This window comes from Haplochromis burtoni, unplaced genomic scaffold, assembly GCF_018398535.1.
Source record: "Haplochromis burtoni strain Fernald_Lab_line unplaced genomic scaffold, NCSU_Asbu1 Contig_60, whole genome shotgun sequence".
NCBI classification, from domain to species: Eukaryota; Metazoa; Chordata; class Actinopteri; order Cichliformes; family Cichlidae; genus Haplochromis; species Haplochromis burtoni.
Genome location: NW_024582421.1, coordinates 1,559,485 through 1,564,755, shown reverse-complemented (window position 1 = coordinate 1,564,755; position 5,271 = coordinate 1,559,485). Strand labels below are relative to the sequence as shown.

Sequence of the window (5,271 nt, the reverse complement as noted above, 5' to 3'; positions counted from 1 at the left end):
CCAAATAATTATCTTACAGGACACAATTTACATACATAGTATAGAAAAGTGTTTTTTGTCTGAGTATGTGACAGAGGCTACAATCACAGCTGTTATTAAAAAAAATATCAGATATCTGCATGTATATCAGATTGCCGTATTTGTGAACTGAAATTCAGTGCTATGCTCAGTTTTGTTCTTGAGGATACATTTTTTTTATAAATCATTTATAGAAAACAGATAATCTGTAGAATGGATTGTAAAAGAGGTTGATTACCTCACTAAAAAAAGAATAACTTTCAGCAAAGGCCTGAAAGTTATTCTTTACTCTGAGTAAAACTCACATTTAGTTTGGTTGTTAGCACAAACAGACTAACATGCATCCTTTCAAACAATGTGAAGATGAAGATTTGAAGCTTGTGTTTACCATTTTAATCTGTTTATTGTGTCAGTTTGCTAATAAGCCTTAGACAAATGGGTTATATTTTAGGAAGTGTTATAGACTGTATATAATAGATGGACATCACTGACCTACAAAAAGTGCGGCAAACGAAGAGACATATTCCTTCTAATGACCAGCAGAGAGTGACTCTTGGTTTTAGTCTTCTTTTTTCTGAATGCTTTGAGTAATTTTGCAGTGTAACTCGGTTCAGTTTTATTTATATAGTACTGAATCACAACAAAAGTTGCCTTAAGTTGCTTCATAAGTTTTTTCAGACAAATTTTTGAAAGAAATGTTCAGATTATCAATAAATGCGAGGCAATCTGAGCTGAAAGTGATAGAAAAGTGAAAGAAAAAGTGAGAGAAAAAGGAAAGGTGAAACTCTGTGGAACAGTATACCTAATTCAAGCATGACATAATGTAAACAAATCAACCCAGAGAAAAGTAAAGTCTGTGATGAAGCGTCAAATGCAATACGTAAGTAGTTAACAGTAAATGTAGCAGAATTACATTGTGCATTTTTTTTCTTTGCATATGCTGTCAAGAAGGAAATAAAAAAAGCGAGGACATAGGTCAGGAAGAGGTCCATAATTCTGAGGAATTTTCCAGCTCTTGTAAAAATGAGGAGGAAAAATGTAAAGGATGAGAGGGAATCTGATATCCTTGAGAGGAGGATGAAGCCCAGGAGGAGTGGGTGAGGTGAGAGAAGGAGAAGCATTGTGAGATGACTTTTTGTGCACGCAGCAGATTCCAGAGATATTTGGCACTCTGCAATAATATACAGCCAAGATCTAATGATACCTTGGGAAGTCTGTCAGCAGTGTAATGAGTCTCTGTTTGTGGATGTGGGTGTGTGCGTTTTTTGGTATCAGAGCTCGTGAAAATAAAACATCAACGAGCAATATTTAGAGAAAGCGTCTGACAGTAAGTTTTGTCATCTCAGATGTGCACAGATGTGGTTTGAACAAGGATAGTTTGACCTTATTGGTTTATTATGGCATGCATGTGTGCCTTACTAGCGCGTATTTTGTAGCTCAGGGGGTCTAATAGGCATCAGATGTGTTCTTTTCTCCTGCTGAGCCAACAATAACACTGATACTATCAGACATGTATGCATGTGCTTATATATATGTGCATGTCTATGTGTGTTCAGTATACAGTAAAATAGCTTGTACCTATACTTTGCTTGTGCCCAATTTGTATATTAGAGAAGCTTTTCTTCACTTTGTTATCTAACCCACTTTTTCTTTTGTTTCCGATAGTCCATTAATAAAATTCTCAGTTCAAACCAGCTTCTTACATTTATTCTTCATCACTAAATGGAGCCATGAAAAGGACAGCAGCAGACTGGCGGACAGTGCAGACAGAAGTGTGTGTTGCTGGCAATAAAACACTGACTCTTAGGTTTACCATTGAGATTTTGTGTTAATAATCCCTCCTAAATATTGCGACGTTGCATAGACACTCTTTAAATATGGTGTGTGATAATAAGTTGTACAGGTACTCATTGAAAAAAGGCATATTTGCTGCACATGAAAGCTTCTTTTCATTGTTATTCACTTGTTTGGCAATATTTTAAAATTTTCAGCAAACTTTGTGGCACCAGACATCAGTGACCCACACAGCAACATACAGTGCTGCACAGAAGTCTCAAGACACCGCTCAAGATCACAGCTCACTCATTTTCAGTCTCATCATTAACTTGCCTATTTTCAGAGAAACATTTCTGGTTTGTAAAGCCATTTAGCACTTACTTTTGAATCATTAAAGCATACAACCCATGGGATGTACCCTCCGTGTTGTGTGTTGTGTCTGCACATGAGAGACAAGTTAGCAAGAACAAATTTTAAATTGTATCTTTAGACCCTTTGCTTTTACTAGCCTGCCACACCACTATCACAAATTCTGTTCCCTTTTCATCATTAAAATTAATGAAACATGACAAAGATAACAGAGTTGGACAGGCGTAAAACAGTATTTTTGCACCAACAAGCTGATTCCCAAAGATTTCATGGCTCTTTTGGCATATCTCAGTGTGGTTTCCTTAAACAAAGGGGACAAAAGAAGAAGTTCCAGACCTAAAAGTTCAAATATAGCAGAAGAGCAGTTTGTGAAAGTGACATCTTAAGACTTTTGCACAATACTGCATGTACTCCTAATCCACAATTACTGAATTTTAGTGTCTTTTTTTAACCTTAAAAGAAAAATTGCTTAATAGTGTGTCATTAATCTCCCCAACTTTTTTAACTTCTTGGTTTCATTCATTTCATTTGATTGTCCAGGTCCAGTTACTTTTTATGTTTCAGCCTTTCAACCTCAGTCTGACCGCAAAATCCGACCACTGCTCTGAGGGAGTCTGCAAGTTGGCAGCATTATTAGTGGTCTAGTCATAGTCCATCCATCCATTCTCCAGCGTGTATTGGACATGAAGTAGGATCCAATCTGGACACACAATTTTCACTTCTACATGTAATTTAGAGCCCCCAGATAGCCAAACGTGCATGCCTTTGGACATCAGAGAGACACCCACGCAGGTAATGCAAACTCCACACGGAGAGGCCATACTGCTTAACATGATGGAAAAAACAGTTGCAGATAAGTTTTCTCAGCAGAACATGTGATACCTCCTAGTTAAGAACCAAATTAAAATCTATTCAGGCAGTGGTGGTGCCCTCAATTTTACCTCACTTCTCCTCCTTTTCATGCTCTTTCCTTCACTGCACAGGCTCCTGGATCAAAGAGTAGTATGCAAAACAGGAGCAGTGAATGAGATTGCAAAGTCCACACGTCTGACGTGTAGATTTGACAAACACCAGGGCATGCCTTAGACCGATTGTGCAGAAGAGTGAAATGTAAACAAATCAATAATAAATTATTGCAAACACATCTTTGCAGCGGGTGAGACTGCGTGAGGGTTGACACAGTGAAACCAGATGCTCATTCGCGTGTCGCTTTGCTTTGGCACATCTGCTGTTTGTCAGTGCAGCACTGGCTGACTGCTTTTAGGGAAATAATGCACATTGAAGACAGATGTTTCACTATGGATGCTGTCATGAATTTGTGGATGTATATATAGACTGAGCAAAAAGATGGATAAAAAGAAGAGAGACAAGGAATAAAGATCAAGTAGCAAAAGGGACAGGAAGACAGAAAGAAACAAGAGATGAAACTTAAGACTCTATTATTCAAAAATGACTTCAAGTAAGGACGTTAAAGATGGATAGACAGAAGAGACTGAGTGTGGTGGAGACGCAGAAGAGGTGAGGTGAAGCTGGATAGAGAGCAGGGAAGAGAGAGGGGGAGAGGTTGGTGAGAGGTGAGACACTGGCGTGATTTCCACACTGAGGTGATGAGCTGCTAGAGTGATAACAAGCTACAGATGGAAGCTGTCAGCTCACCTTTCCTCTCTGTTTGGGTGTGCTTGCTGGTGTCTCTGTGTATGTGCGCTCTGGTATTTACGTCGCTGCATTTTTGCTTTGGTTTGAGGAAGATTTGTGTATACAATCGAGTAATTTATGAGAAACGACGGGAGGGAGAAAGGCTGCTTTCAGTCTGAGTGGGTTTGTGTGCATGTAGGTGGAAACAGAATGAATCCGATTGTGCTGTGGAAAACAAATGGCTCAGAACTGCACGCACTTCATATTGAGAAAGAAGAAAAAAGAAGAGTTTGGAGTTAATGATGCAAAACATGTCGGACTTTTGAGAAAACACAAGACTGATAAATGCTATTCTCTGTCTATAAGAGATATTAATGTTGTCAGCAGCCAGGCTATAAATTAATTCTGCCCCTGATTAGAAAATACACAATTTTATAACATAAAGCCTTACATAAATTCTTTAATTATAAAGTCCAGTTCAAGTGCAGCAGCCACGTGGCTCTGGGGTTATGCTTGTTAAGAAGCCTAACAGCTTCATCTCTGAGTTGAAGCTGTCCCTGGAAATGCTTGGTTTGTGAAAATAAGCAAAGCAACAGTGCGGAGGATCTCTGTGTGGCAGATGTAAAAGTTGCAGAGGGTGGAAGAGACTGCTGATCTTCAGCTACTGTCGGTTATCTTTCCTTCTGTCTCTCCAGCATATTTTTTTCAGCCCTGCCAGTTTCAAGAAATCAATCAGTCGTACTGCTCTCTTTGTCTGTCTGCCTTCTAATTATTTTCAGACTCTTACCAGTTGCTGAACTCTTCAATGTCTGCATTGCTTCTCTTACCAATTATTTCTTTCTTTCTCTAACTTTGTCTAACTTCCTCTCTCCCTACCTTATATTGCTATTGCTTGGCAATTTTCTCATTAATCAGCCAAACTTTTGGCTGTTCAGCAAAGACACAGGATGAAATGAATGTCAATATCAGTGGAAACCTCTTTGAAATGCCTTTATGAGAGTGTGAGCTAAAACAAATAAATGGTGGATAAGTGATGAAATAATACCTGAGAAAGTAAAGCATACTTGCAGCACTGCTGAAAAGTGTTCATGCTTATGTATGTGGAAAAATGCTGATTTCTTATAAAAACAGCTCCATTGTGTGTACATGGCCCCAGTGATGGACAAGGTATCACCGGTACATAGGACCCTCCTGCCTCACTCAGTCAGTACTCACGCTGAGTGGCGAGTGACTTGGGCTCCCCCTCTCACTCTCTGTGTTTGTGCATGCTAGTCAGTGTGTATTGTGCTGAGTGAAAATGAGGAGAGAAATAACCGATGTGACAGATGAGTGATGAGAGACAAACGAAAAGTCGATTCAGCCCGAGCTGACTCCTCCGCTGAGAGTCTGACATACCAGCGACGTGTTCACACACACACACACACACACACACACACACACACACACACACACACACACACACACACACACACA

At 39.3% G+C, this 5,271-nt stretch overlaps 1 protein-coding gene across 2 annotated transcripts in view; it reads left to right on the top strand.

The window, feature by feature from the left end:
• Positions 1 to 5,271, top strand: part of sema3bl (sema domain, immunoglobulin domain (Ig), short basic domain, secreted, (semaphorin) 3bl) — a 53,694-nt gene that overhangs the window by 11,386 nt on the left and 37,037 nt on the right. The window lies entirely within an intron of this gene.